Raw genomic sequence first — 21,219 nt, 5'->3', positions numbered from 1 at the left:
AGTGGGCCGTCTCCCCCGCGAGCTGTCCCATTTCAATCTCTGCCCTCCCTGCAAGTTTCAACAGCAGCTAGGGCCTTGGGGTCTGATTGCATTGCTGAACACTGATAATCCTTAGTCCCCCTTTGTCACTCACCTCCACACAGACATGGCTGAAGTGCATGGGTAGGTGAGGCAGGACACAACATTAAGATATGTTATGGACACGGATTTTGTCATCATGTTAGAACTGACAGTATCTGAATCGGTGCCTTAAAACAAAATACAGGACCTCCTGTCTGACCGGTTTGGACTTGCAAAGTGTCTCAGTACGGACACAAGTGTTGATCAGAGATAAGAGATAATCGGAGCAAAGGCATACTCTTGACAAGTTGCTGTTTCGAAGACACCCCCCCAACCCCGTCGCCCCCCCTTCCCCTCCCCCCCCGTCGTCGTGTGTGTCAGCCCGGGCTGAGACAGCTTCCAGGGCACACACACAGACAGTTTTTGAGCTGTCAACCACACCCGAGTACTTCACATGTCTTTAAAAGACCATTCACGTGTTAACAAGGCTTTGTTGTGTTTTCACCTCTTAGCGCCCCTACATCTCCACTCTGACTATGGCTGAGACACACGACTGGCGCCTGGAGGCAACAATGGAAGATGAAGTGGTGGGGTGGAGTATGCCCCCCCAGGGGATACTGCGCCCCCCCCCCCCCGGGGGGGCACCCCCCACAGTTTGTGGACCTATGCCTTAGGGCCACAAGCAGAAGTACAGGAAGGCTATGTTTCACGTCTATATTTCTTTATCTCTATATGACTGCGCTGACCTCGTACCTCTGTCAAGTGATAGGAGATGCAGCCGTACTGGCTGGCAAATCTAACTCTTCTGTTTGCAGATGATACAGCATTTTCGTCAAAATCACTATTTGGACTAGATAATTTGCTTGCAGTGGAGGTTTCTCACTTTAGCAAAAAAAGTGGTTTTATAATAAAAAACAAGTCAAAAACAAAATACATGATCCATCATTCAAACACATTTTTCAGAGATCAAATTTGTTTAGAAGGAGAATGTCTAGATAAGGTATCCTCTTTTGCATGTCTGAGGGTATGTTTTATTGATAATGCTAGGAATTACAGGTACAAATAAGGTCACATAGGTTCTCCCACCAAATTGATAGCATTAAAAGATGTTTGTTCAACTTTGGCGGGAAGCAGTTTCCACAGAACTTATAGTATACCATTCGAAGGTCGTTCTAGCAGTTTAATAAGTTTCTGAGATATTGGTATATCGAGAAAAAAAGTAATTCAATGTATCTCACGCCTGAATTTGAAACAATATCTAGTAGAGACTTTTGGGGGTGTTCAGTTAAAATCTCCATATTGATGGAAGTCCTTAATAAAACAATATAGAACTGGTGACAATTTCACCATAATAAATGGCTCATATTTTACATGAATCAATTCAATTCAATAAGCTTTATTTCGACAATAATGGCATAAAAGCAGATTAAAAACACGATATGTATAATAAAGTATAAAAGTAAAATAAAATATGTAACACCATGTGCAACATGGCAACTGAGCATGCTGTTATGCTCTGTGTGGAGCAATCCTCAAGCTCACTGAATTGGGATATTATCGAGGACAGCTTATCCTGCAGGATTGGTTTTCAAATTCCTTGGTAGTGTTTTGTCAGGCAGATGTGTTGCTTATTGGGTAGTCCGAATTGTTTAAAGTTGCTGCAGAGACCTTAAAGTTCCTGTTGGATTATCCCATAGATCTTTCAAGCCAATGTCTATTAGTTTTTTAAAAACTTTTTGGTACCACTCAATCTTTTGGGAACTGTCAGCTTCTATGACATCTCTAAGGGATAATGCATAGTGAGCCAGTTTTGGAGGGGACTGTATTTTGCGCCAGTAGATCAATGGGCGTAGTCTTGCATTACTGGCTAGGTCCTTCTTGCCTAGATCTAACATCAGGGGCTTAAGGGGCGTGCTTTACAGAATACGTACTACAGACCTCAAAAACTTGTTCTCTGCATAGGTAAGGCAAGAAATATTGGAAACCCCCCATAATTCTGCGCCATAAAGGACTGAGCCCAAAACCATTGCATCATAGATCTGAAGGACTCAGGCTAAGCGCTTCAGTGAAGGAGCTACTAAGCTCTTTTATTAAAGCGCTGGCAAATTGGCGGTGTTTGAGGGCCATTATTTCAATTTGCGGGATCCAGGACATATTCGATGCCAATGTTACACCCAAATAACTAAAAACCTCAGTACTCTTGATTTGCCCCCCATTTTCACACTACCCTTAAATGATTTGTGCTGGCTAAACAACATGTACTTTGTCTTTTCTGGGTTTATTTCAAGACCCCATAGCCTGCAAAATGCCTCGAAGTGTGGCAAGGCACGCTGTAGCCCACTTGGAGTTTTTTAAATTACAAACATATCATTATTATTATTATTAAAATCAGGATTTTTGATCCTACTAATAACGGGGCGTCTGTAGGAGAGCAGGAGAGAAACTGAACAATGTTGTTTAAAAACAAGAGAAATAGTGTCGGGCCAGGACACACGCTTGGCTTACCCCTTTGCCGACAGGAAAACTGTTGGTAAGTTCACCTTGGGAACCCCATCGGGCCCTGGCAAAGTTATTTTCATGCAACTGCACTATCAAAGACAGTAAGTTTTGAGGCAGACCTACTTCATGCAGAACCACCCACAACTTGTTGCACGGGATCAGGTCGAAGGTGGATTTCGATCGACAAAGGCAGCATATTAGCTGCCCTTGTTGATGGTTATTGTCCGCCAATAAAGAAGCTGGAAACAAAAGACCTAGTTGAGTATGCTCTTGCGCTCACCTAACCCTGCCTGCAGAGTGGAACATACGTTATTGTCCAAGATTAATTCCTGTAACTCGTGCAATACAATGTGGGCAAATATGTTCTGTACAGAATCTATTAGGCTGATCTGCCTATAATTTGCTGGCAAGGATTTATCCCCCATTTTAGGTCAAGCCTGGGCAGCGCATGCACTGCTGCGAGGCATGCATTATTGGAGTATGGCTTTGAAGCCCTGCCCACTCTCCGCCCATATTTTTAATTGGCTTGTGCCATTGTCCCTCGTAAACGCTGGCTTTTGAGTCGTTATTAGGCTGTTAGTCCCTCCTTGGTACCGCCATGTCTGCATTTGTTACCTCCCATAACGGTTGGACCTTTTACTTTGTTGTTACACAGTATGTCTTTTTCAGTCTGTGAGCACTATTTTCTTTAATGAGTTTTTCCTTCTGCAGGTACGACATGCGTTCCTGCAATGGTGCCGCTTTGTTTGCACCATTCGCGGGACGCTGCTTGTTGCAAGAACTGTACATTACGCCCAGTGATATGGCATAAACACTTAAACAGTACTCACATGAATGCAAACTTCTGGAATTGTATTTACATTTAAGTGCCTCATGTTCCATCCAGTATCTTTTCGGCCCTGATGCTCACTTTCGTATCCTGCATCTCTCAGTCAAATAAGAAAACACATCATTACAACTAGCTGTGGGGTTTCTTTTACAACTGGGAAGTGGCACAAGCGATGCAACGGCGGATATCCCACATTACTCCGCTCGACTTTCACTTGTGAGCTGCTGCATTAGAAGCTGACACCAATTATAAACTGCAAATAAGTAAACAATTCAAAACAAAACGGAGAGAAAAAAATGAGGACTCATCTAGGAGCAGCCAGAGTAATTTAACAAGCATTTGCAATGCAGTAGGTCTTGCATTTGCGAGAGTTTAAGCTATTAGCATTGTAAATGACAATGCCTTTCATTTGTTTTAAAAACCAAAACGTAAATAAAAGGCATTGTCATTTACAATGCCAATAGCTCAAACTCGCATAAATGCGAGACATATTCGAATAAATGGGCTTTTTACGTAAAATGCAATGAATTACTTTTCAGATTACTTTTTCTAACACAGGGCTGGATCCTAGATTCAGCACTGGGACATTTCCTGAAAACAGTTGAGTAAATTTGTTTTAGTTAAAGGTACGATTTTTAAAGAATATTATTGTATTTCAAAAGTTGACACTTAGAAACGTTTTCACATAGAATCACCAATGTTATCCTATGGGAGGAAATTCCCTTAGCATACTTTGCTTTAACAATACTTTTTTTACTCAGTGCTGGATACCTAGATTCAGCACTGGGACATCATCTGAAAACAGTTGAGAAAATGAGTTTTGGTTAATCGGGTGAGTTTTTAAGGAATAGTCTCAGTTTTCAAAAGTCAACAGAAACTTTTTGGGAGAAAAAGTGTCAATGTTATTCTATGAGGAAAAAGAGGGTATCGGTTTCCAGGTAGGTAATCGGTCTTTGGAGTTAGGGTCCTGGGGTTAGACTCAGGGGTCTCCCAGGGTCAGTGATGCAATGTTGTTGCACCCTCAGCGGCACTCGGGCGGCTGGGTGCAGAGTGTTGAGGCCCAATGTTATCCTATGGAGGATAGGGGGACTCCCGTTGGTGGCTGCTGGCAAGCAGGCCACGGGATTGTGGGAGCAAAGCTCCTAGGGTTAAGCTCAGGGCAAGTTGGGTACCAAGTTAGCACCAAAGGGGCACCCTCAGTGGTACTAGGGCTGCCGGGTGCAGGGTGCTGTTTTGAGGTCGGGTGCCCTGTTGATTTCAATGGAGATTCTGCGGGACAAAGAAACACTGCAGGCTCGGGGACGAGGATCTTCCAGGAGTGCCCACCACTTCGAGGGGTAAGTTGGTATGTTGAGGGTTGGTTAGGCACCACTGGGTTGGGCATACAAGGCCGTGGGGCGTCGGATGCAGGGGTGCCGTGGGACGTCAGGTTTTCTTACCCGCTCTGGTCGCTGTAGGGGGGTCCTCTGGATTGAGGCTGCAGGCGTCATCTGGAGGCTTGAGGCAGGTCAGGGGTCGCCGGATCTCGGGTCAGGATCGCCGGAGAGACCTCGTCGTGGTATTTGTCCACTCGGGCTCGGGCCGGATTCGGCGGGTACATAGTGTGCGGGATTTGCGTTTCCTTGCTGGCACCAGAAGCTGCACTTCAAACACGTCCAGTGTTCATGGGAGAAACAGCTTGGAAAGTGAAGCCAGGCAGGTCCTCTGGGGTTTCTGAGGTTGCTGTCCGCTGGACACGCCGGGGTTTTGCAGGAGCAGGTTCGAGGGGAGACAGGCCTGTAGGGCTGGGGCCAAGTCAGTGGTCGTCATCCTCTTGTTAGCTCTGCACGGCTTCTCGTCCTCCTTCTTCTCTTCTTTTTCTTGTGGTTGCTGGATCTGAGGAAGGAAGGTTCAGGGTGCCCCCTAAATACTAAATTTAGGGATGTTACAGGTAGGTCGGGGCAGGGACCAATGGGTCCCTTCCCTGGGGTATGTACACCCCCTATTCTGCCAAACTCCAGTGGGAGGGGGGCAGGAGCCTGTTCCTGGTTGGCTGAGTCCCCCCATCCTCAAGATGGCAGGGACTCGAGGTTGTGCTTCACCTCGCCTCCCCCACCTGAGGGGTGGAGTTGGCAGAGGTGGGCACACCTCTTTTCCTCACTTGTTTTTCCTGCCGGTTCTCCTGCCCAAAGTGGGGGGTAGAACCAGTGGGGACTAGTTGCTGAAAGCAGCAAATGGTCTGGAGAAGCTCACAAAGGCAGCATGCCTTCGAAGCTTCCCCTTCGTGAACCCTGCCCATCCTGGGGGAGGAGGCTTGGCACCTCGTCCCAGGATGTGCATTGTTTCAGGCCCCCGAGAGCAGCAAGCTCTCAACCCAGGGGTCCAGAAACATGTCTGTTGGTGGCAGCCTAAGCTGCCACTCAGCCAGGTCACTAGTAGTTGGTCGAATTTCGGGGGGCATCTCTAAGATGCCCTCTGTTGTGCATTTTACAATAAATTCCACACTGGCAACAGTGTGGGTTTAATGTGCTGAGAAGTTTGATGCCAAACTTCCCAGTCTTCAGTGTAGCCATTATGGTGCTGTGGAGTTCGTAATGACAAACTCCCAGCACCATATACTCTTAATGGCAGCACTACACCTACAGTGCCCAGGAATGGACTTGGGCACTGTAGGGGTACAGGGCTCATGCACCTGTACCCTCACCACTGGCATAGGGCACCCAGCTAGAGGGGTGACTGATGTATGCCAGAGCAGTGGTTTGTGGGCATGGCATACAGGGATGTGTGCAATGTTGACTCTTCACTTTGTTCTGCACCGTGACATGCAGCCTGCAAAGGCAGGGTGAGAGTGTCAGGGTACAGGACCTCTAAGGGTGGCACAACAAGTGCTGCAGCCCTTAGAGGCCTTCTCTGGTCACAGTGCCCTGGGTACCTGAATTGTGTGGACCCCGGGCACACCAACAAAAAGTCCATCAGTAGCCAGGCAAAAAGTGGGGGGTTACTGCAACAGAAACCCACTTTCCTACAGTATAGAAGTGTAAAATGATCCACCCATGTTTCGTTAGCTATCAAGTTATGAGGAAAAGATGGATAGCTGTCTTTACCTCATTTGACTAAGGACCAAAACGTTACTGATTCTTTGGGGGAGCAGGCCACCTTAAGATCTTGCCATCTCGCTTCATCCCAATTGTGTTTAGCCAAAACCTGACAAGATTTATAGTTTCCTAGCTACATGGATCCTGGATGGATCTCTGTTTTTAAAAGCCACTATCAGCGAATTGCGGGCTTGCCTACATTCTTTGTTGAACCCACTATTCTTAACCGGCGACAGGCTGTGATTTGCAGTGCAGGAAACAAAGAAATAAGATGTAATTTTCATGATCAACTTGTTATGTAAATCTTTGAATGGCTCAAGGGCCCCAGCACTTGAAGATCTTGCGTTCATGTTGGTTATGGTGGATGACACATCTTCTTTTATGACAAGTAGTATTTCCACATTTCCTACAATTCTAGGGCACTTGACCCGTCACATATCATTTGTTAGATGAAGATCCATAGTTGTTTGCTTGGGAACAGAGCTGATCTCCATTTCTTGTATGTAAACATGTCAATGTGAGACAAAGAGGATTGTGATGGCTCTCTGGTCTTTCAGCTATAGCCCTGAGCTCAAGCTATGGTCGCAGTCTTAGATCCAGCAAAAAGCAGTCAATGTGACTGGTGTGGTAGCCATTATTAATGGTGTTTGCTTCTCCTCTATTTGATCTTGCTCTCCATTCGCTGCCCTATCTGAAGAGAAAATGCCTTGAGTTGAAGTTCAGCCTCTGTCCATCTCTTAATGACAGGGATCTCTAATCTTGGGATCCCCATATCTCGTTTCCTTCGAGGCTAAATAACAATCTTCTATGTCTAATGGCTTGAAGGTGGAATTGAAGTCCCCAGCAACTATTAACAAGCATTTGCAATGCAATAGGTCTCGCATTTGTGAGAGTTTGAGCTATTGACATTGTAAACGGCAATGCCTTTTATTTATGTGTTGGTTTTCAAAACAGATAAATAAAAGTAATTGTCATTTACAATGGCATTAGCTTAAACTCTCGCAAATGCACGACTTATTGCATTGCAAATGCTTGTTTTGCATTTGTCTCCCCGAGTGTGACGGGTATGCCCAAATGTGGTCCCGTGCTCTCCATGCCACTGGAATCAAGCTAGCCTGGCTGATGAGTGGTGATACTCAGAAACCAGTCCCAGGATGCTTGTTTCTGGTCCAGGGAGCACCGGCCCTGGCAGGTTGGGCTGGGCTGTTTCAAGGGGGAGCAGGGTCAAGATTGATTTGCATATGGCTTTGTTTAAATTGGAATGGAGTGGGGAGCAAAAAACTATTGATTTAGGCCCAGATCTCTGTACTGGGGTGAATGTTAGATACTTTTCAGCATTCTGTCCAATCAATTGTTTTTTTCAGATGATTTCAGACAAATCTCCCTCAGCAAGTTCTTAACAGATGAGTCTATATCCGTCAAAGTAAAATCCTCCAACATAACTTGTACCTCACCATCAGACTCAACAAAGTTTACCATGGACATCATGTCATTTGGGGCTGGGATTACATCCTCCATGCCAAGGTGAGAGTTCTCAGGGTTTTCCCAAGTGGGACTTAAGACCTGCCCTTGAGTGTCATCTCAGAGTCATTACCTTTCTGATTTAGAAAACTTGACTGGTGCGACCTCCCTGGTCCCAACCCCTGCCTCTTTTATGCCAGACGACCTGATCAGCATTCTTGACTCTAACGAGAGCTGAAGGTTCTGACCGACTTGGGCCCCTGGCACACACAGAGGCGGTTGAAGGGGACGAAAGATCTTTACATGCCTTAAAATCTAAATCCATCTCGATAGCCTTATCCTTTTCTTTATTCACCTCTATAGTTACTGTTCATACAAAAAAGTTTGAAATGGAAGGATAAGACTTCAGGTGAAGCAGCTGAGACTTTTTCCTGCAAATAGATTTTTTTTTAATTTCAGAGGATTATTAGATAGATTATTTGCAGCAATTAATCAGCCAGAACGTAATTTCCTTAATGTTTATCGAGGCCACCTGTAAGAGAGTTAGAACTCACACCAAGGTGGGTTGATTCCAAAATTCCCCACACCTCCAAGTGAGGATTATTTTCTAATATTGTACCATAGTTACTCACTCACTGGACACTGAGCGCGGATCACCCCAGCTTCCACTCTGCCTCCATGAAGTGGCTAATACCCCAGGCTACCCAGAACCATTCCACACAGACCTTAATGCAACCACCTCCACAGAGGGGCCCGATGCCACCTGTATATCTTGGGCGCTTACTGTGATTTCATTATGGGCATGTCCACCCACTGTAAACTTCCTCAGTTGGACTCTTATGAAACTTCACCCAGACCTAGCCAGGCCACTTGTGCGAGGCCCAGTCTCTCTCTCAGTGGTGGCTGGCTACAGCCCCCGCTGGGCTTACCATCAACCTCCCGGGCACAAGTGACCATAAGCACAGCACCTGCCGACGCGCGTTTTGCAGGTACCATGTACTGTAACACTCCATCAGGGCGATGAATTTATGATTAATGCAGTGGTCAGAAGGCCATCTGTAATTCGTATGCTGTGTCCATATATCATAGTACACCAGGGCTCAGTACAATATAAGACACAAGTCTGTGGGAACAAGCAAGCAATACATTTAATACACTATATCTGAATTCCTAAACAGAAATTAAGCAATCTAGTTAGATCCAAAAAGCCAAGACGAGTATAGCCAAAGACATCACCTTTCGTACAACAGTCCTAATAAACCTCGTGATACACAGTATATTGAGAAAAATAAGAGGAAAGATACACTGAATAAAAAGTAAGCAGAATGGAGGAAAAAAACTAAAGAGAGAAGTAAAGGCAATGGTACATAATATACATACTGTCCCAGGATTCCAAGTATGCGCCGCAGGGTCTCGGAGACAAATAAAGAGTACCGGGGCACAGGGGCTATTACGCTTATGAGTCCAGCCAGTAAGCGGACATCTAGAGGTTGGAAACGACTAATATTTGTGAGATCAGCCGTTCTATAAAAAAGACAAAAGAATGCTAATTAGTGGTTAACCCTACTTCTATCATTTAGACCAAGAATGTTGAGGATAGCAGGGAAGTTCTACCTATAATTAAATAGTCAGTCTGTCGGTCTTAAGTACAAGTGACTATGAATTTAGTTGCCCAACTTGGCACCTTATAGATAACGATGAATGAAACATGGCCATCACGGTAACGCTGTAAATACTGAAAGAGTTAAGGGAAATAAATCTAACATCCCATATATAATAAAATAACTCACGAGGTCGATAGTAAGAATTAACTTTCTTATCATAGAAAGATAAGGCTCTAAGTCAAAAGACGGTCTTCCTGTATAGTCTCCCTGCTGATAAAAATGTGTCACAGGACTGATCTCTAAAAGACAAAAATAAGAGGCAATACTTAGGAAACTGAATGAACTAACCATCAAAGCCCTCCTCTATGTCTATTCGGGACGGGAATACTTACAGGGCTGTGCCAAACTGTATGTCCTGGACTGTTATTTCCCCGACGGTTAGAGGGCCAGAGTCCACAGTAGAGAAATGAATGGATCTATAGGCCGCAAGATTAAAAAGCAAGCTTCAGGATAAACACCTAGCAAGATGTGAAGATGGTCTCTGCTGCCCTGTTATGCTCCCAGAGTATTCTGTGGGTACTTACTAGAGTATCGATATGTGTAGACCTCACCTCTGGACTCCGTTTCCGCAGATTGTTTAAGACTAAAGGAACCCAATCCTTATATAGGGTATCTCGTAAAGGTTGGATGAGGTGATGAGCCACACATGAGGTGAGAAGCTGGTACGGTAACTGTTGATATTCCCGGAGAAAAAGATGGCGGCCATCTTGAGGTGAAACGGAAACAGTAAAGTGTCCCCAGTGGCAGCCATATTATGTACAGGCTCTAGTCCGTTTTTCAAAGGACTATATATCGTACAGGTGCCATGATGAGAAGTACTACTCCACTGGTGGGCAAGGCGAGTTAAGTGAACAAAGTCCCACATATATATTAGTCATGATAAAGGCCCGGAAAAAATGAGGCGGCCATCTTAAGGTGGGACGGGGCGATACAACAAAGTGTCCCCGGTGGGAGCCTCGTTAGGTACAGGATCAAATCCCAAAATAAACAAGCGCTCGCCATGACGTATTTGCTCGGCTTTTTCTGCCAAGCCACTTGGACGGCCTCGCCTGTTAAAGGGTTTCATGTCTTTGTGGGGCCATGTGTTTGGCCCCATAAAGATAAGAAACCTTTTGCGACCAACGCAAAGCAAGCGAGTCCGTCCAAATGGGACGGCTCAGAAAGCCAAGCAAATACGTCACGGACACCTCTTTTCCAATGGCTGGCCACCGTTTAGCATAAACGGTGACGCCAGCCAATGGAAAAGAGGGGCGGGGCTTAATGCCCCTTACAGAAAATACCACATCTCATTAAATCTCGCCAGCGAGACCGCACATGCGCGCAGCCTACGCCAGGCGAGACCTAAAAAGGGATGATCGTGTTGGGTGATTAAGACATTTTCAAGAGACTCTACGGTTGTAGATTGCAGACTACCTTTCCTCCCTCTGGCATAAACGCTTAAGATATCAATGGAAATTATTATATCAAAGATCACAAAAATAAAAAGTAAAGGATAACTGCCAACTACAAAATTAAGGCATAGCTGGAAGGGAGTTACTTCTTCAAGCATATCTGTCAGCATGTTAAAACGTGTCCGCATTTTATTAATACGGATGTATATATATGAAACTGGGCCTACAGTAGTCAGCCATACAACCGATAGTATAGTGAATGCATGTTTCTGTGGTACTCTGCTGGCCTAATCACGATTGCTCTGCCTAATACCAACCGTAAAAGGAAAAACGTCATGTTGATATGTATTGAGCATAATTATAAAATCAATAAAATTGTGTATAAAAAAGAATTGGCTGAAAGTGAAAGACAGTTGTTTATGAAACCCCTTTAGTTTTACGGAGATGGTTAAGACTCCTTGTGCTGATTTGACGTAGCAGCAGAGCAAGGAGATTAAATCTCAGAGCTCCAGCTGACTGTGCTTACACAGGAGCATAAACACATACAGTCCTTAGCATTGGACCAGCTCAGTGGAAATAAATATACTGTGCAAATTGAGACCTCCCCCCACCCCAGCAGCGTTTCTGGCATAACAGAGGCTTTCACCATGGCCATGCAAAATCCCTACTGTTTTGGGACTTCTGAAGTGAGCACACCTAGAATACAGGAAACTGTGAGGCAGGTGGGGCAGGGACATGCTGTGAGAGGCGAGGCTCGTGCTCAGGCAGTAGAGCAACGTAGCACACCCCGTAACAGGTATGAACACATACTAGAGCAGACACTAGGGAGGGGTAGATAGCGTGCATCACTGGCAGGCTGCAGGACAGTACCGCAAGTAGCTTTAGGACAAGCGAAAAAGCGCACTTTCATGGGGACAACAGACTCTGTGCACAGGCTAAAGGTAGACCACCCCTTTCCCAGCAGGCGCTCTTTCATGGGGTCCACAGACCCTGTGCACAGGCTAAGTGTAGACCACCCCTTTCGCAACCCCAACAAGTAGTCCGAGCAGGATACCCACCTTCCAGAGCTCCCTGCGGTGTCTCCAGTGTTCTACTGCTGATTTAGCTGCAGAGATGGGCAGCAGGGGTGCTGTACGTGATTAGCAAAATAAAAAATAAAAAAGCGGGCATCGTGCTCAAACATAAAGCAGGGCGCTCGTGCACATAAAAGTTATGTGCATGGCGGCCCATGAAGTGGACGCCATGGTGCTAAAAAAAAACCATGTACGCCGTGCTCAAACATAAGGAGCGGCGCCCACGTTGTAAATATGAAAGCGGGCGCCAAAATGGAGCCTCAAGCACGGTGTGAGACACTGGAAGTGCTTGGTGGCACATGAAAATAAAAACAAGTAATGAAAAATGGAGGGCAGGGGTAATGGGAGGGGGGAAAGAAATAGTTCCTTATAAAAGCGGATGGCCACTAATCATTGGAAATCAATCTGTAGTTGAGTGGTGCTCCTGACCAAGAAAATGGAATGGATGTATTGGGTTGGGAACCAATTAGGAGGATGCAAAGAAGAGTGACACTGCAATCAACCTATGGTAATCAGCAGGCGGGATTAAAGTCCTATAGTGAATACAACATGTCTTGCGTGCTGACACTCAACCTAAAAACTGGCTTAAACCCTACAAAACTCAAGCTCCAGAAGCTTTTTGCAGTTTGATGGCCCCCATCCTACAGAGGACACTAACAAACTCATAGATGAGGATGAGTTCAGTGAAAATGAGTCTGGAGACAATACTCCTGGGGGAAGCCCCCCCCAACCTAACTAGAGAAGATGATGAGGAAACCCCTCACATCCAACCTAACACTGTAACTAGAGTGTCTGCCCCTACTGGGGGTAGGCCAGGCCACTCAGGGCAGGAAGAAAAGCTAGATGAAGAGGACTTAGACCTTGTGAGAATAAACAAAAGAGCAGCCCTTGTGACCAAAATCTTGGCCATTGAAAGAGAAAGGGCTGAGATGGGTTAAGGACCCATTAGTGGTGTAAACAAAGTAAATAGGAAGAGAGAGGAAACTTTTGATATCAAAATCCCCAAAGGGATTGTCCCTACATATGTTGAGGGTGATGACATAACCACATGGTTTATTGCCTTTGAGAGGGCATGTAAAATAAGGAGGTAACACCAGAGATACTGGGGCTCTCTACTCTGGTAGTTGTTCTCAGGAAAGTGTAGGGATAGTCATCTGATACTGGATGAAGCAGATGGGAAGTCTTATGACCTCACGAAGGATACCCTGATCAAGGGCTTTGGACTCCCCACTGAGGAGTATAGAATTACGTTCAGGGTGACACACTAAACCTAGGTGGTTGGATAAAAGGGAGTAGAGTGAAAAATTGTGATGTGCTTTATAATTTAATGATGAAAGAGCATCTGTTAAGCAACTGGAGGTGGTGACCAAAAGAAAGGGGTTGCTTCCCCCCCCCTCTCCCCCCCCCCCCAGGTAAAGATGTGAACAGTCTAAGGAAAAGAGTAAAGAGTCTTCTAAAGGCCCAAAAAAACGTTTAGGAGGGTGGGCCGAGAGACACTTCACAATCCAAGGGTGGATTCCATGGTAAGAGCTGGGATCCCAAAAAACTTGGTGTTTCGGTTGTAAAGTCAATTGATAACGAACTAGGGACTCTACCTGTCCCAAAAAGGCTTCCACTAGTGCACCCCAGTTATGAGCCTCCAGATGAGATCTTTGGTGTGCCCTGACCAGGTCAGAGAGGACACTGAAGCTACCTTAATCTCAGAGAGTGGGGTGGGTGTAGCTGCCCTGGCTCTCTGGTCCAGTAACCTGGAGAAATACAGACAACAGCCACATATCAATATGTTTAGAGTAGAAGCACTGATGGATACAGGTGCAAGTATCACCGTGAGGACTGAGAAACTGATATTCCCAGAACAGTACTTGGCTTAACAAACGTATCCGTTCCCCAATGCTGATAACCATGTTAAGGTTTTTCCCATGGCAATGGTGTCCTTAGAGTGGGGAGAGGTAACTAGGCAAAATAAGATGGTCGTGTCCTCTGCAGTTCCTGTTGAATGTCTGCTGGGGAATCATCTGGAGACCTCAACATGGGGTGAGGTAGAGCTAAGATCCCATGCAGCTATTCTGGGAATACCTGAATGGGTGTGCATAAAAACCAGAGCACAGAGCAAATCCCAGGTGAAAAAGAGGAATTGGAGATTGGAATAATGGCCCAGTCCTTCAAGAGAAAAGGCAAGACATCTGGGAAACCAATTTCTGAGCAGCCACAAGCTCAGGTCCCCTCTCCTCAGGAAGAACACCTGTCAGCCCCAGAGGGAAAACGGCCCCAGGACCGTCTAAGGGAGAGCTATGCCATAAACAGAGAACCTGTCCCATTCTTGAGAGCCTGAGACAGCAAGCTGCTGCACAGGGAAAGGAAGATGTCTGTGGCTCCCACAGGACCTATTGGTAGAAGGGACTCCTGTATACTGAGGCCAGAGATCCCAAATCTGGTGCCACTAGGAGAGTAATAGTGCCTCAGCAATACAGAGAGTTCTTGCTCTCATTGTTCCATGACATCCCCCTAGCTTGGTGTCTTGGCCAGGCAAAAGACTTGAAGTAGGCTAGTCACCCACTTCTACTGGCTAAACATGTTGTAGAAGGCGAAGGAGGATTGTAACTTCTGTGTTACCGGTCAAGCCAGTGGCAATCAATCACTGCATTTGTAAATCAATCAATCAAGATATACAGCCACCCAAAGGCCCCCTTAATCCAACTTCCAGTGCTTGGGTTTCCATTTGAAAGGATAGGGATTGACATAGTCAGTCCCTTTTACCCTCCAACAGCCACAGGAAACAGACTTATACTGGTGGTACTGGATCATGCCACCAGGTATCCTGAAGCAATCCCACTTAGGGCTGTCACTGCTTCTGCAGTTGCCAGAGCCCTCATCAGTATCTTTACTATGGTGGTCTTTCCTAAAAAGGTGTTGTCAAACAGAGGTGCCAACTACATGTCTGGCTTCCTAAAAGCCATGTGGGCTGAGCGTGGGGTGACATACAAGTTTACCACCCCATATCACCCACAAAAACAACGGTCAGGTTGAGAGATTTAACAAAACCATGAAAGATATGATCATGGGACTCTCTGAAAAGATCAGAAGGGGATGGGATGTCCTTTTGCCATGCCTACTTTTCTGCTACAGAGAAGGCTGCACTGGTGGAGGTCCAACAACGGCAGAAGGTATGGGTGTTGGAGCCTATGGCTCCGAGGGCCCTCCAGGATAAATGGAGTGTCCCCTACCCTAGCCTTGAGAGGAAAGGTGAGATTAACTACCTGGTTGACCTAGGCACTTGCAGGAGCCCTTATAGGGTCATCCATGTAAACCATCTGAAACCTTTCTATGACAGGGCTAATGTGGCCATTCTGATGGTCACTGATGAGGATCAGGAAACAGAGATTTAACCTCTCTCTGACCACCTCTCCCATAGTCCTAAAGATGGGTCAGTTGGTGGAGTGATCTTCTCAGATACCCTCTCTGCCCAACAGCAAGCTGACTGTAGGCAAGTTCTGAGCAGTATGCTGGGCTCATTTCCCTAACCCCTGGTCAGACAAACCTGTGTACCCATGATGTGGACACTAGAGACAGCCCACCTGTCAAAAACCAAATGTACAGACAATCTGACCAAGTTAAGGAAAACATCAGAGTCGAGGTCAGCAAGATAGTGGAGTTAGGAGTGATTGAGCTCTCTGAAAGTCCCTGGGCTAACCGACTGGTCTTTGTCCCCAAGCCTCATTCCAAGGGTAGTAAATCAGAGCTGAGTTTTTTGTGGACTATAGAGCTTACAATGCTTTCACCAAGACAGATGCACATCCTATCACAAGAGCTGATGAATTTATTGATAGGTTGAGGGCAGCTACATTTCTCAGTACTTTTGATTTGACATCAGGGTACTGGCAGATTGTTCTGACCCCAGGAGCAAAAGAGAAATCGGCATTCTCGACCCCAGATGTAGATTACCAGTTCACTGTAATGCCACTTGGATTAAAGAATGCCCTTGCCACCTTTTAAAGGTTGGTGAACAAAGTCATTGCTGGATTGAAGACTTGTATTGCAGCATATATGTATATATATATATATATATAAGTATATTTTAATTGAGAGAATTCATCCATTTCATATTCAATAATCACATAGAAAATGTTTTTAAAAAATGAACTAATTACATCATTACAATCCTTTTCTTCTTTTTATTTTTTAAATACAGCTTTAGCAATTCAATTCGATAAATAGGTACATTGATAAAATATAAAAAAAAGGCAGGAAAGATTACATGTATTAAACTTACATGGAAAACGGGCAAGCCCCCCCTTAACTTGATAAAAAACTTCATAATTTTGCATTTTACATTGTACATATTGTCAAAAGAGCTCCTAACCAAATGCCTCCCAGAGCTTTAAAAATCTCCTGTAAGATCCTGATCTTAATGCATTTCTCTTTTCTGATTCATTGATTCTACATAGTTTGGACCACCAAAGTTGACATTTTGGAATTTGCTCAGACCGCTACTTTTGAAGCGTTAAAGATCTGGCTATTAAAACAATAATATAAAATTGTTTCTTTCGTAAGCAGCCAATGTTAAGGTCAGACAAATAAGCCAAGGCCACTGTCTGGACATCTAATGGGTGCTCCAGTTCCAATGTGTAAGAACAGTACTGATCAATTGCTGCCCAGAATTGTCTTAATCTTGGACAGCCCCATATGTCGTGGGTCCAATTCCCCTCCTCCATAGAGCACCTAAAACAGTTTACAGAAATTAGAGGGTTAATTTTATGGAGAAGGGCCAGAGTTCTGTAAAGCAGCCTCTTGGTATAAAATTGCATTTGCCACAAATGCGCCCTTTAATAGGGTAAAATTAAACGTGTTTATTTTATACCAAGTTGTAGTAGAAACCTGAAGATTTTCTTTAGACTCCCTTGTAGCACACACCTTTTCATAGAGCTTAGCTGCCTTTAATTACGTAAAGTGGAAACCCACCAGCGAATCGATCTGCAGGTCCTAGATTCTATCAGATCCTTGACTAGTTCCATAGTTGCGAATATATTTCTGGGGTTTATATCCCATAAGAAATGCCTAATCTTAATAAAAGACCATTGCATCGCTGCTTTAAAATACTTAATGCTATGCTTTACTTCCCTCCAGCTTTTCCAGTTTTTTGTATCCCCCCAAAAAATTCCCATATCTTGTGATATCAGTTACTCTGCCACCCGGAAACAACTGTTTTCTCTACAAGGGGTTGATCCCCAATATATACGTCTGTCAGATATGTCACTCCATTAATAAAGGGGATATAGTAATGCCTAAACATTTGCTGCCTATGTTTGATGATCCACTGTAGAATCTTATATCTCACTTTTTTAGGAACTTTAGTGAGGCCCAAAAAGTCAACAAAATCAAACCTGCTTGCATTTGGGGACTTAAAAAAACCTATATGTAGTAGGTGCAAACCTTGCAAAGTAATATTCTTTCAAGTCGGGGAGGGCCAGCCCTCCTTCTTTAACTGACCTGCATAATGTATCCATTGCTAATTTAGGTGTTTTATTAGCCCATGGAAAAGCCCAAAAAATACCCTGGATCTCTTTAAAAAATTTAATCTGCACAGCATTAGGAATAGCAGCAAACAAAAAAATTGCACAGAGGTAAACTTGACATTCAAATCAGAGCAGCACAACTCATTATTGAAAGAGGTAAATTGTTCCATTTTAAAAGTAACCCTTTAATCTTATTTATTAAGGTAACGTATTTCAAATAGTATAAATCGTTAACATTTTCTGAAACATATATTCCAAGATGCCTTTTGGCCCTTGAATTGACTGAGGAATTAAAATTTGGTTAATAATGTGTCTAGTGCGGTATTGCAAAATAATATCTCTGTTTTTAATTTGTTTATTATTAACCTCCCAATAATTGATATTGTTGGGAAATTTCCAACACGCTCTTTTGGTTCTCTAAATCGGGCTTAAGAAAGAAGGCTATATCATCAGCATAAATTTAATATTGGTCATCCCTTTCAACAGTGGTGCTATATTAACATTCGTATGAACAGCTATTGCTAATGGTGCTATAAAAAGAGCAACGACTATAGGTGACAGAGAACAACCCTGTCTTGCACCTCTATTAACTTTACCAATATTACTAGAGTTGATGATTATTAATGCGGAGGCCCCTTTATAAAAACAATAGATTATATCAATACATTTAGAAGGGAACCCAAACTCGCCGAGAATAGTAAAAAGGCTTTCCCAACACACACTAAATTGTAAGTCTTTTCAACATCTACTAAAATAAACTGAGCTCGGATTTTATGTTGAGAAACGTAGTCTAAAGCTTCAATCACAAAATTAGTATTGAAAAATAATTGCCTCCCGGGCACGAACCCGCACTGGTCTGGGTGTATAACCAAATCTAAACTCCTTCGCATTGTATTTGCTAAAAGATTAGTTATAATTTTATAATCAAGGTTTAAAAGGCTTATGGGTCTATATGAATTGACATCCTCCTACTCCTTGTTTTTCTTCAAGAAGTTAACCACAAATGCAGTGCAAAAAGATGCCAGGATTATACCTCCTTTTAAAATATGGTTTGCTAATTTACAAGCTCAGGACTTAATACTGAGTCTAACTTTTTATATAATTCGGCCGGCAGACCATCTGCTCCGCAAGCCTTTCGATTGGCTAAGGATTACACAAGGTCTTCCATTTCTTTGAGGGAAATGTTAGCTACCAAAGCTTTTTCTTAGCTTGTCTGCAATTTAGGAATAGAGGGTTTACTATGAAAACCTGTATTGCCCTTCGAGATTTGCAGGTTTTGCCCAACGACCATACCTTCTTCGTTGTCGCAAATTTCTTGAGAGCAGCATTTAGATCCAGAAATTCCAGATGCGATTGAAGGCTGTTTGGATTTTGCGATTTTTCACAATATTCGTAATGAAATGTAATTGTAGTGATAATTTGTTTTATAATATGTTTTTATCTTTTATGGTAGTGAGTACTTCAAAATAAATATTAATATTATTATTATTATTATATTAAGAAAACCCCTAAGTCTTTAAACATCCACATCCTGTTGTGCACTATCTATTGTTTCATAATGTTAAAAAAATCTACCATGTATTTGTGCCAAATCTGTTATACGAGTTTTTGTTTCCTTATCTATGAGAGACGTAATACTATTTTGTACTTGATGTTCACTTACTTGCCGTGCTAAAAAAATTCCTGCAAATTCACCCTCCTCATATACTTTTTGGAGAGATGCTGGGTTAGCAGAATACCCTTTGGTGTAGTAGTATTCTTGCATACACATCCTTGCTTGTTTAAGTGCCAGTTTGTTAGTAATATTTTTATCACGTAAATATTGCACATTTGCCCGATTGACATCTAGTTCTAATTGTTTCCTGGGCACCCTTTGGCATTTCCTTAGAGCTATATCTTTGGAGGTTATAAAACCATGTATAGTTGCTTTACATTTCTCCCAAACAGTCTCTACGCTTGCAGTATTATTATTAGACTGAACAAAGCATGTTATTCATTATGTAAATCCTTAGACCAATCTTCCAAAATAACCTTATTAAAAAACAATCTTGACAATGTTTTTAGTGCCCCGATCCCTTATACTTCCATCTTTACCAAAGCGTGGTCTGAAAAACTATTCTGGGTGTGCGTGCAACTAATTAATTTCAGATTGTGAGAGGAGAGGAAATAATCTAATCTGGCGGCAGTTTTATATTTTTCAGAAAAGCAGGATACTCTCATATAAGACATAAGTCTATCAAATCCAACCCCTGCATAAATTCCCTCAGTGCACTTGCCATTCGTGGCTTATTCTGCTTACGTCTGTCAGAAGATGAATCTACTTCCGGATGTTGGAGGAGATTGAAGTCACGTCCCAAAATCACGAAACCAGGAATATTTAAGAACGCCTGGTATAGTTCTGATAAGGGTGCTGCATTGTCTAATATAGGTGCATAGATTGTGACTACTGTAAGTCTATTATTATTACTAAGCAATCCACTAATGAGACCCCATCTACCTTTTTTGTCCACCTGAGAAAAAGTGATCTGAAAAGGGAAATATTTATTAACAAAAATTGCTATCCCTCTGTGGGAAGCATTTGCCCATGACATGTATTGATAGCCTGCCCATTGTCTAAACATTTTATATGTCGGTTCCCTTTAATCTGTATAATGCGTCTCCTGAACCAGCAGAATATCCGGGTAGTGACCTCTCACCTATTCATCTATAGCTTGAGCTTTTTCTTATTAAGGCCATTACCATTTAAGGTGACAATTCGTAAGGATTCCTTATGCGGCTGCATTTTACATCACCTCAACAACAAAGGCTTACCGTATAAAGTAGCTTACGATCGGGAACATATTATCTCTAAATTTAATAAAGGCCTATTCCGGACTATCAAAAAGAAATAATCTTAACCCTTATTGCAGCTTCCCTCATGGACCAAATAAAATTGTCTTAGTATCATTTTCTGTGATTTAAAGTTCAATATGGCTAGTAAAGTGTCTAGCCTTACCTGGAATAAAGAGCATTGATACATCGTGAATGTATACAAAAAATATTATCTGGGTAGAATATTGTAAATATGTGAAACCATCTAGGACAGAACTTTGGTCTAACTAGCATTAAAACATCATGGAAGCCATTTAACATTTTTCTTAGCCATTCCTTTAAATTTATAATAAATAGAATGATCTTCTCAACATTTACTGCATCCTTAAAGTGCTGCATGCATAATAAAGTGCGTGATGGATACAAACATAAAATGCATTGTTTCAAATAAGTTATAGAGAAAGTGTCTGGGTGCAGTGAATTGGGAAAGAAAGCCCACATAAGAATACCATCTATGCGAACAAACAAAATTGCATGATATAGCATAATGTGTATTTTGAGCTTAGTTTCTTGCTTAGCCATTCCTCTTAATTGGTGGTAAGACACGTAACATTTCGCAGACCTACACTCTTCCCTGATCCTTCTCAATCCATAGATTTCCTGCAATTGCATAATTTCGAAAATCAGTGCAGCATATCTCCTTGAGGCTTTGCAGAGTGCAGGCCTCACTATCAAGGCAAGCAAGTACCAGGTAGGGCAGGGTCTGTTGTATATTTGACCCACCTTGTAGGTGGAGGCCAAGTTCAACCCGTACAACCCAAGATCCAAACAATTGTGCACTGTA

The sequence above is a fragment of the Triturus cristatus genome, chromosome 4_1 (assembly GCF_964204655.1).
Source record: "Triturus cristatus chromosome 4_1, aTriCri1.1, whole genome shotgun sequence".
NCBI classification, from domain to species: domain Eukaryota; kingdom Metazoa; phylum Chordata; class Amphibia; order Caudata; family Salamandridae; genus Triturus; species Triturus cristatus.
This window is presented reverse-complemented; position numbering follows the sequence as displayed.